Genomic DNA, 11782 nt, shown 5'->3' with positions numbered 1-11782 from the left:
GGACTTGGAGCCGTCAGGCAGCACGAGAACGATGCTGCAAATATGACGCAGTCGTGCATCGTGCATCTCGGGGCCCTCGAAGCGCAAATCACATTTCCACCGGCGTTCCTCCGGCCGCGTTTTCCTTGCGCCTTCACCATCGCTAACCGAAATCGAAATCGGGCAAAAACGCAAGCACGGGGACGGGTCTCGGCAAATATAGCAAATATAAAACCTTATGCTGACGTGGGACCACGCTGCCGCACAGATACAGATACGGATCCGGCGAGCAGAACAGGCAGCAGCAGCAGCAGGAAAAAAACAGCGAGTGGAAAATGAAAATCGCGCACATGCTGGAGCAGGATTTTTCCTTCCCTCATGAGCGCTGAAGCCATCGGAGATGCCGGCACACCAGCGCGGACACGGCCGCATTCGAGATGAGAAAAACAAGATTTATGATCAAACAGAATTTTCACGGTACATTCGGTGTGCGGGGTGTGAGCGAGCGTACCGACCCGAGCCTTGGATTTTTCTTCTCCCGGGTTTCGCTGGGGCGCTTTTTTTCTTCTGTTTCTGTTGCACCACAGCGCTCCTGCCCCTGCTCCACCGGCCCAGCGAGTGTTTGCTTATTTATTTATCCGTGCAAAACCAACCTTCACGACGAATCTTCAAACACACCTACCCGATGGAAGGAAAAAATCGCACCCAGCATCTGCTTGCTTGCTTGCTTAGGCGGTGTTTGTGGTGGCGCAAGGATTTGTCCACGTCGCCTTCGTTGAGCCAGGCGAAGGCGAGCCGGCACGGACGGTTGGGACGGCGGGAATGATAATAATAAATTTGTCATATTCTAATCCTGACACTGAAACAATTGGATTTGCTTATGCGTGTTGCTTTTTCCACCGAGAATTATTCAAATAATGCTTGGAATGCAGCTCCGGGGGCCGCTCGCTACAAAATGGTGTCCATATTGACGTTCGACAAGATGGACAAATGAAAGGTTAGGCTTCATGTTCGTGAGAGCTTTTTTTGATGAAAAGAAGCCTTGATGAAACGTTCCACGTGCACAAGAACAATGTGAGCAAGTTGAATTAGGAACTTGTAGATTAACAAAAACCGAACTAAAAGAACCCGGTGAGAATGGTTTCCAAATAACCCCTTAGGCTAGGTTGGGCCGAAATGGAAAAGGTCTGCTTTACCACACCCTAACCACCTATTGAACGATTCGCTCATGAAAGACTCCACTTTATTCGCCTCCCAAACGGCCGAAACTCCATGAATTATCCCACCCACCGGCAGCACCGCAGGTCTCGGAAGAATCCTAAAAGAATCGAAAGTCACATAAACATGTGTCCCTTCGCCTCTGCAACGCACCAAATGACCGATCTTCGGGGACACCAACGGCGGGGAAAGGAAACAGGCAAGTCGTGCTTGAATTTTCCACCTATCTTTGCAGATGCGGCAAACAGAGAGAGTGTGTGTGTGTGTGTGTTTGTTTTTATTGCCTTTTCCATTTGCCACGATCTGACGCCACGGCCCGTTTCACCTTTGCACCGAAACGAACGGTGACCGCGCACACATCCCACACAAGCGATGTTTACGGGTTTGCCGCCGGATTCCTTGCCGCCGGGGAGTATCCCTTTTTTCCGTGTGTGTGTGATGGCTTTTCGAATATCTTACGAGTAATTTTCGGAAAAGCAGTTCAAAAGGCACTGGCACCACAAACCCCACCGTTCGCCCACTTTCGGTTGACTTTCGGTCCTGTCCATTGTCGGTACATCCTCGGGACAACCATTATCAAGAGTGTGTGTGTGTGTGAGCATGTGTAGGCCACAATCAGCTCGGAGGAGGGAATGGGAAAAGGCGAATGGCGACACGGACGCTAACCGGAATTTTCATTGAACTGGAAAATCATCTCCCGGTACGAAACGGAACGAATCGTTCGGGTTCAAGAGTAACGCTCTTGCCTGCTTTTCTAGGGTGGGAGGAGGGGGGGGGTGGGAGGTTGATTGTCATCCGCAGAAACAACGACACACGCAGCGCGTGGAGCACAAAAGTCACAAAAAGCAATAGATACATAAAAGAGTGTGGAAAGAATGTTCCCAAATTTCCCAAATTTAATAGACTGCGAGAAAAGGGAATAATTTAGTGGAAAATTTTAATAAAAAACCAGCACTCCGCTCTTTCTCTCTCTCTCTTTCTTTCTCAAACCCACAGCATCCCACACACGATCGAATGTCGTTCGTTTTATGCTGCCTGAGGCGGGATGCTGTTGTGCTGCTGCTGCTGCTGCTGATTGGAACGGGTTGATTGTGAAGGAGGTTGCCCCTTGCTTGGTTGCCTTATCGAGCCATGCTTCTTGCCATATTTTATGTATCCGATGGCAAAATATGTGATTATGGGAAATTTGGAGAATTTCCCATTACACTCACGAGCGTAAAGCATTTTGCAACGCGTCGTGTCAGTGTGTGTGTGTGTGTGTGTTTGTAATTAGCATACCAAGTTTTTCACACGGCACCAGAGCGGGATTACGAGTGTCTTTTCCATCCAGCGAGTGTGATGTAGTTCGAAGCGTAATTTTATCGTCATGTGAAATTTATTGCTCACGGAATCACATTAACTGGGTTGCGTTTGTCTACTACGCCGAATAAATCCTCCAAAAAGGGTTAGCTTTTTTTCTTTCGTTTATCATGGCTTGCTAGAACGTTAAATCGTAGGTCGCTGTTGTAAGAATCGCTCGGAATGGACTTCCGACCGTGATCTAGATTCCGGTTCCGGAACAAATGTTTATGATCGAAACCACCGTTCAAACCGGGACACAAAAGCAGTTACCATTTTTTTTTCGAAAATATAAAACGAAACGCTTTGTTATCAAAGGGGCAGGGTTAAAAATATATTTTACTTGCTCGATAATCAGTCGCAAAACAAAGACCTTCCCTTGCGTACTTTGCTTGCGTACAAAATGGTGGGCACGTGGTGGATTGCAACAACGCAAAAGTATAAATATTACATCAATAATTCATATCTGCTCCGTTCTTTGCATTGTGGCGGCGGTAAGAAAAAAGTGGCTGTGGTGTTCAATCACAATTTTAACACAAGAATTGGGTTACAATGCAAACGACGTTATGCAAGAAACAAAAAAAAACAACCACCACACTCACCAAACCCCTTGAAAATGAGCTTAAACCACCAAAAGGAAAGCAGTGGCCGGCGTTAGAGCGGCCAGTATTTAGTGCGAGCTACAACTAAGACGGCAGCAGAGGAGAAGAAGAAAAAAACCACACGCCAGCCATGCTTCGACGCAAATACCCTAAGCGACCTCCCGTGAATGAATTGAAATTATCTCTGCACCCTTATCGGAGCAAGCAAAAGAAGAAAAAAAAGGATGAATCCTTCGTTCCGTTCCACCCTTTCGACGGCGGGATGCGATCGCCCTGGAGGTGTCTCTTGGTGCTTTAGCCGCCGGTCGGTCGTTCGGTCGCCGTCGGTGGCGTGGCGCGTTCGCGTATCGATGGTGTTAAATTTTACTTCACTTTCCCTCCGCTGCCCCGTATCACTCTCTCCCTGGGTTGCGCTGCTGGGCGCGTTTGTGTTCGCGTGCTGTACTGTGGGTAGAAAAAAAAGCTGCATTTAAAAAAAAAACTTTGTAAATAGAGAAAATATATCCCAGGACGAATAAATGGGATTAGATTTTTTCAATGCAAGAAAAGATACAGCCCATTCCCCGGGTTGGTTAAAATTAACGAAAAAAAACTTATTTCAATATTTCATTACCCTCCTATTGTTAAATAGATGACTAATGCTATCGTGAAGGAAGATGTTGTTTTTTTTACGCTCGCACTCGCTCGCCGTTCCGTTTCCGTGTCCCGCCGACCCGTGTGTTTTTATAAATGGACAGAATTTAAAACCATTTCGGAATCATATTAAGCTCAAGCCGTGGGCAAAAACTTCACTTGGCCCTCGACACGGCCCAAGCAGGCAGAACGGTGTGTCTCCGAGGAGTCTTCTTCCACTGTCCGGTACGCAGCGAATCCTTGCACCATCCACCATCCCCATGAGAATTGAACGAGGCACTTTTCACGGCTTACGATAGTGCTGCCGTGAGAGGTGTATGTGTGAGGGGATGAGGACTTTTTTTTTTTGTTCAACTCATCTACATCCATAGCCCATAAAACCGACCGATTTGTTCAGCCCAGTATTGTGCGTGTGTGTATGAGAGTGTCTGTTTTTTTCTTCTTCACATTGTAAACTCCATTTTCCTTCCCGGCACCGATGCTAAACATTGACAGTCCCTGATTCGGTTCATTTGTGCTGGATCTGGAGCGTTTGTTGAACAAAGGCAGATTAAATGAGCAGCACGTTTATCAATAATTGATTATGAGCAGTTTTTTGCCGCCACGATTCGGGATAGTCTTATATTCAAAAATAGGGAGATTAATTTGGTTTTGAGTCGGGGAAAAAATGAGAATGATTAGGAAAACTGGGCTGCGTACATCTGCCGATTGGAAAATGCGATTGAAAATGCCCAGCAGGGTCTGTGCCAGTGTGCAGTTGGGTTTGTTGTTGAGCTTAGGGAAATACACATTAATGGATTAATGGATTCCACTGGGCACCATTTACGTTTCGCTTCATTAGCTCTATCGGTCTCTTGATACATGTTTGCGATTCAATGTGTTTAAACGGTGCAATAAACCGCATTTAGTTTGAACCAAGTTTCTAACCAAAGTATTTACACACACATCTTGCTACAAATAACTGTAGGATAACAACTTTCTCGATGTATTCGACATGTGCACCGCAAAGGTCCCTCATTCAGCAGAAAGATTAAACGGTATCACTGCCCCAAACAAACCCTGCTCGATGTCCAATTTTGTAGAATGTTAATTTCTATAACACCAAAAAACCTTTCAGATTCGCTCGATGGATCTTGTGCATCAATTAAACATTAGCTCCGGAGTTACATGTGGCATTAGTTTCCAAAAGAAACCCTCTCTTCCCCTACCTTTATTAATCCGGAAACGGAACGATACCATTTTCGGACAACATTTTCCAATCGGTAGCCCCCTGACGTCAATGTGTGTTTGCTTTAGCCGCATGGGGCGCTTGGGGGCAAGCCGGCCTGTCGGTTCGACGAACCGCAGCCAACAGTCCGCATCCGCCATCGGATCAAGGCGTAAATGTAGCGTCAAATGTACGCCTCCACCCGTGAAAATCTTGGCTCGATTTTTTCACTCCCTGCTCCCTGAGTGCTGGCTGCGCTATCAATCAAACACTTGCTATATTTATTCTAGCGAGGAAATTCCAGTCCCTGGCAACCCACTACGGTACGAACGCACCGAAAACGATCGAGCACGACCCGAACGCGGCTAGCTTTATCTGTTTTCGGTATGAATAGTTATCAATCAAAGCCGGAACTAATGTGCACGAGAGCAAGGAAGCTGTCAAATCCTCCACCGGAACAACGCCACCAAATTCACGCCCCAGCAGTCGACGGGGCGGGGGGTCCAGGCTGGCGGAGTTTGCTGAACTCCTCGTACACGCGAACATGCTCTTTCGATCGTCCGCCGAGCCCCCGAGCTGAGGAAATCAATTCCGACCCAAAAGCTAATCAACAAGCCAACTTCTAATGACTGCGCACGGTGAGTAGGTTCGGGACGGCGCTTCGAAAGTCGTTAAAACTTCAACCACAAGCGGTAAAGACCGTTTGTCGAGCAATTATTCTTGTTGGAAAAGCGCATTTGATCGCGCCCGTGGTGGCGCAGCTTTCCGCCCATTGCACCCGTTTAGTTCTCGATGTGTTTTTAACGGACGCTGCTTCTTTGACACTTGTGCAGTGCGTGAGTGAGACGTGGCCGAATAATCGTTTTCATACCTTTTATAAAATACAAATAGAACTGAGCAACAAGAACGACAGTCAAATCATATTGGAGTCAACGATTATGAACTACTAACGGGAACCAAAAAGACACAAACTGCGAATAAATTTACTGGATCTACATTTTGGAATTTATTCCAAACAGACAAAAAATATACCATTTAATCGTCCTAAAAATTAAAATTCGTACTGATTAGGCAAGATTTTATTCTAACAAAGCAATAGAAAAGATTTATCTTTATAGTCAGGGTCATAAAATTATGGATAAAGTATAAACCCTCGAGCATTCGCATACCTCGTCTCAAGCATTCGTCTTCTTTCAACAGCTTCGACTTGTTGCGAGTAATTTCTACGATCTGATCATCGCGCTCATAAGTAGCTCTTCACTAGTCGCAAGGGCAAGTAGATTTTAATGATCCGAAAAAGCGAGAGAGTCATCGACGAGGAACTGACTTTTACGACCGCTTTGCTAGCCGAACCGCAAACCTGACGATCGATTAATCAGCCAGCCCAAACCCCGTCCTGTGTACCGCGCTCGAGCGCGGTACCGAACTCCCACCAAGAAGCGATCGTACGCGCATAAGGGCAGCTCGTGTGTGAGCATCTTCCGCAGGCACCTGTGAATTTAAACTAGGTCCGAGGCCAATGCACGATCTAATGCTCGTTGGGGAAACATACTTTGGCCAATCGTACCTACTCCTACGATCGGCACAATGTTCAGCTTCAGCCTGCTCTTCAGGGGTCCTGCCTAACTGCGGAAGAGGTTCCCCACCCAGACGTTCCCCAGACCTGCACCTGTCTTTGAACGACGGAACATTGTATTTCTTTGTGTGGTAACGCGCGGTGGCAGCGGAAGGCGCAGACAGCACTACACTCCACAGTGACGCGCACTGACGTGACGCATTGCGACGATCACTGAAGCATATTGAGCATCATTAAGGATCCACTCTAGCGTAGAAAATGTTCAGCCATCAAATTATTGTGCAGAAGGTTTTGAAAAGCATTTATATTTAAATGTTTTGCTCGGATGCATTGTTTCGGAGCGCGTGTGTGTGAATGTTTTTTTTTTGTTCGATCCATTCTTTCTCAGATTTTATGTACGATGGCTTTTAAATGAGAGACGCAAATGAAGTTTGATGGCGGCAATACTCCGGACGTGGGGAACAATAAATTTTCCGATAGTGATTAGACTTTTTTGAGGGTTTCAATGCTGGATAGTAATTTCGATGGCTTTTTGTTGTGGGTTTTGAATATTTTACGATGTTTCTATGCAAATCACTGACGCATGAGCATTGTTTCCATTTTTTTTTTGCACTTAAGATATCTTGGATACTGATTGAACTTTGGCTGTGAAGGCTTGACATGGTTTCACTTCCACGAAGTCAGACATCGCAAACCTTGAAAGATACTTGCACTTGCAGACTTTGTTCAGTCCAAGATAGGCACTACTTCCCTCATTAACAATCACAGTATCGCAATCAAGCGAAATGAACATGCTCGTACTTGTGCGTTCTAGCAGCATGACATCACAGGGAGGTCCCGCTGCGAGCAAAGCGCACAGATTTTACCACCGCCCAGCTTAACCGCTCCAGCAGGCCCATCAGTGCTGCGATCAGCAAACTTCCATCCACCCACCATCGGGACAGTAGCGAGCTGCGTTAATCTAAACTACCAATCAACCCGAATACCCGGCGACACATTGAAACTACTTCCCAGACCAGAGCCAGGCTACGTACGTGCGGCCAATGGCGCAAGCGCGTCCAATCGACTTCGGTCGGAAGTGGCTCAACGACCGGTGGCTTATCGTCGCAGTGGTTGTGCGCATTAGCGCAAGTGTGAAAATGAAATAAATTGATTACAGACAGCAGATGGATGCGGGGCATTTAGCTCGCGGCACGAGTGGATTGTTTATTTATTTTATATTTTTTACAATCCACGGTGCGGCCAGTGGACGCCAGCGCCCGAAGACACTGGAGAGGTCACCGCCACCACCATCATCATCATCGCCGCCGTCGTCGTCGTCATTGTTGTCGTTGTCGAGGAATCTGACGCATAGATAGCAACGTTTGCCTATGATAAATTGGCCAATTTAGCGGGAATTTATGATACCGGCCCATCGAGGTCAGGGAGCGTGTGAGCGAGCAGGATAGGCGAAGGCCCCGGGGTGAAGAGATTTTTGCAGATTGAGCCTGATAGACGCACATCGTACATATTTTGATTGGAATTTCATACGTGGGCGTTGCGATCGTGTACGGGATAACTAGTCTCGATGCGCGCTTGTGCCGAGCTCTTAATCGAGAGGGATGAATATTTGATGAGTGCCGCATTCGCGATCCGGTGGACTCCAATTGGACCATTGGCATCGCTGGTCGCTGGTATAGGTGTGAAGAGGGGCGAAGATGGCGCTGCCGTTCAATTGCTGTTTCCTTTAATTTATGCGGCTTACAGGAACACATGCGCATGGCGTTCGTTAGTTGCATTCACCAAACATTTTTATTACTTCCCGCAACTGAAGTACTTCATAGCCGCTGAAGGTTACTTGCTCTATTAAAAGATATGATTGGGAAAAGGCATCAACACACAAGCTGCCCGTTCGCGTGTTCAGTGTGTTTCACAGACACTTTTCAATATCCCAACCCGTATGTGTGACTTGTCTGTCCCACAGGCACCGGGGCAGCAAGATCATATTGCAACTCGCTACGTATCCTTGCATGGAGGCGACACGGCATCGCATGCCATGGCCACGGCTACGCTTATTATGTGTGCGGTAGAGACATATGCCATCAGAACGCAACTGAAATGAGAATATTCGCCGAAGCGCGCTGGTTCAATATTGACACATTCCTTTTCGCTGAAGAGCATTGTACTACTAGCGAGCAAGGACATGACCCACTCAAACCCGCCCCTTTGCCCTGCCACGTCGGTACAGGACTTGTACTGTTTTTCTCGTGCACCAATTGCAACTTCACAGGAACGCTGCTCGGCTGCGGAGCCTATGGGCGTCCGCCGATGCGGCTGCATGTGCAAGTGCAGTCCCGATCCTTGCAGCATTTGCAGAAGTGGCCACTCTCATTTGTGCACCGTGCTAAATAGCTCCCCGGCCCTTCGCTCAAGTGGATATCATAATCGTAGCCGTCGCAGTCGTCGGCCCGGCCCAGTGCAACCGGATGCTCGCATGTTGGGCCGGAATTCTGTGCACCTCGCTCTAGGAAACGAGTCTCGCACACGGTTCTCGCAATGTATTTTTCTGCATCACTGCCAATCCGCCACCAGGATTTGCAAGTGCGGGGACACGCCGCGGCCCAGCCCAGCTCGTATGTTGTTCGTTTCGAGATGTTTGCTTATTTTCATATCATTAAGCTCTGGATGGGCTCGTTCCAGTGGGCTCGTTCCAACTCGGACCGGCAACCATTAGTGCTGAAGTGTTGATTTGTTCTTGTCCCCGTTTTCGAGCCTATTTGTCGGTCCATTTGTCGAGCCATCGCCAGCTGACGTCCTTTTCATTGAGTGGCGAACGCTAGCCGAGCTCATCTCATTAGCCAATTTGTCCTGTCTCACTCTCTCGCTCTCGCTCTCACTTACGCTTATGCTGTCGTTAAACAGGCTACAGTTCATCAACGATTCCTTCTGAACTCCCGGCCCGGTTGTTCCCCATCGATTGAGAGCGTTCAAAAATTAATCATCAACAATTGAGTCCTTAAGGACCACACCGCACTCCGGATGGACGAAAAACGCTCAATCTGTCAATCAAAGTGGAAGAGCTGTGGTGGAAAACAATTTCCACACCAACGCTTGCCGGTATTTTTGAGCCCGAGCAAAGCCGAGACACCAAAACCCACGACACGCTGCTGGTCCGGAGTTCAAAGCGAAAACACTACGCCGCCACCGCCGCACTCGAACTCGCTGAAGGACATAATTAATCATGAGCCGGTTGGACCAAGGTTTGACGCGCGTTGAAATCGACCGAAACGCGCCAACACCCGCATTGCCGTCAACCGGGTAAGGGTAAGCGCCAAACCACTGGCCACCTAGCCGGAGCATCGAGTCGTCCGATTCGACACGGGACTTTGCAGGAATTGCCGTGGTGCCGGGGCAACGGCAACAAAAAAACTAACTGAAACCGGAGGGCGAGGAAACCGACGCAAAATGCTTTAAAGGACGACTCGCTTTCATCGCCAGGGGTTGTGCAGCATCGATGTAAATAAATCTACACACGTCACCGTGGGCTTTGGGAGAGGATTTCACCACCTTCGGATACACCGTTTGATACGTGGTAGGGAGAGACTGGCAGCGGGCTCGATTGTGGCATTTCCCCAAACTCTCGGGTGCAAGCAGTCGGAGTCGCTTCCCGCGTTGACAACCCCGGTGGAATGTGTCTCGGTGGGAAAATGCTTTAAAATTTTCACCAGCGTATTTGCATTTTCGATAAATTATGTAGCAAACAGCAGAATTCGGTTCCACTGGATCTCTCTACCAGGATGTAGCTAGGAATAGACTCGGAGACAGCAAATGTATCGCTTTCTCCACCTTAGGGGAAATGTTTTATTAACTCGTTGCTGCTTGCTGTTACAATTGATTTTACTACAACTCCCCTTTCTCGATAGCAAAACATACACGGAATACAATTTTGAACGTCTTTAAAAAGAGATCCAAAAACACCCGAGAAGACAGAAGCTGATGGGCTGCTAAGCCGTTGTTTTGGGGGGCAAGAGAGTTTTATGACGACCGAATGACGGTGACGTTTGATACACCTCGATCGTGTTCTTCTCCCGCGCTAGAAGGGGCCATCATTTACTACACTTGCTGCCGAGGAAACCCGACATTCCCGCATTCTGGTCGTTATGTATCCTGCTGCAAGACTTTACGGAGGCCATTTTTCGGCGGAAGCAAATTTATGCATCCTGAACAGCGTGATGCTGCTGGATTTGTGTCGAGCATTAAATTTTATTGATATTACTACCGTGAAGGTGTGAGATCGCAGACGGATAAGCATCGGGAGACTCGGCAGCAAACGGGCGTTTCGCCCTGTACGCGGGGTTGATAATCAATTTCATAAAATTCAAAAACCGGTCGACTGATGTTGGACGGTTCCAGGGCTTGAACTTGACCATTTTCTTATAGCTATTGCATTGCAAATGATGCAACGCCTGCTTCGCCGAGGCGTCTTAACCCACGAGTGCCTGAGCTCGTTGTTTTAATTTCTGATAGCGCTTGCTGCACAATACGCTCGCCCACCCAGCCCGGCCAGCGAGCACATCTTCGTCGCTCGTACATAAAGCTCTATCACGTGCTAATTGTCGATACTTTTGCACCGCCATAAACCTGTCGAATGAGCCATTCGAAACGATCTTTCCCTAGATGTCCTGCTTTATTCAGTGTACAACCGGAGGAGGACGCTTTCTTCCGCCAGACAAAACGTCATGCAGTTGTTTCTTTTTGATTTCCCGGGCGAAACTGCATACCACAAGCTCTCCCTGCACGCTTGACGGAACAAGCAAGCTTACTATCCCCTAAAAACGGTTCGGTTTTGGCCGTGGTATGTCAATGTAGACGCCGGACCTGCAACACGTTGTATTTTATCCCAAAATCAACGCATGTACACACGCGTAACGCACGAATGCCTCCGCCAGCCTTGTATGGGGGGGAATGCAGTCGACGATCGTTCTGCGCACAGCGAACAAAACTACCAACCGTTTTCCAAAAGATCACCCAAAACTAACCCCCTCAACCCTCGCTCGCTCGGGCCGCACTATTTGTAGTAGAAGAATCCCATCTACCGGTGCACACCGCTTCCCCCTTTTATCTCCCGTGCCCCCCTCCGGGCAACACATAAGACACAAAACTGCCACAGAAAGACACACCGTTTCGGCTGCATTTCATAAATAAATCAAATAAATTTAAAACAATTCCTCGACCATTTTCGCCTCCCAA

This window comes from Anopheles arabiensis, chromosome 2, assembly GCF_016920715.1.
Source record: "Anopheles arabiensis isolate DONGOLA chromosome 2, AaraD3, whole genome shotgun sequence".
Taxonomy (NCBI): Eukaryota; Metazoa; Arthropoda; class Insecta; order Diptera; family Culicidae; genus Anopheles; species Anopheles arabiensis.
Note: the sequence above shows the minus strand (reverse complement) of the source record.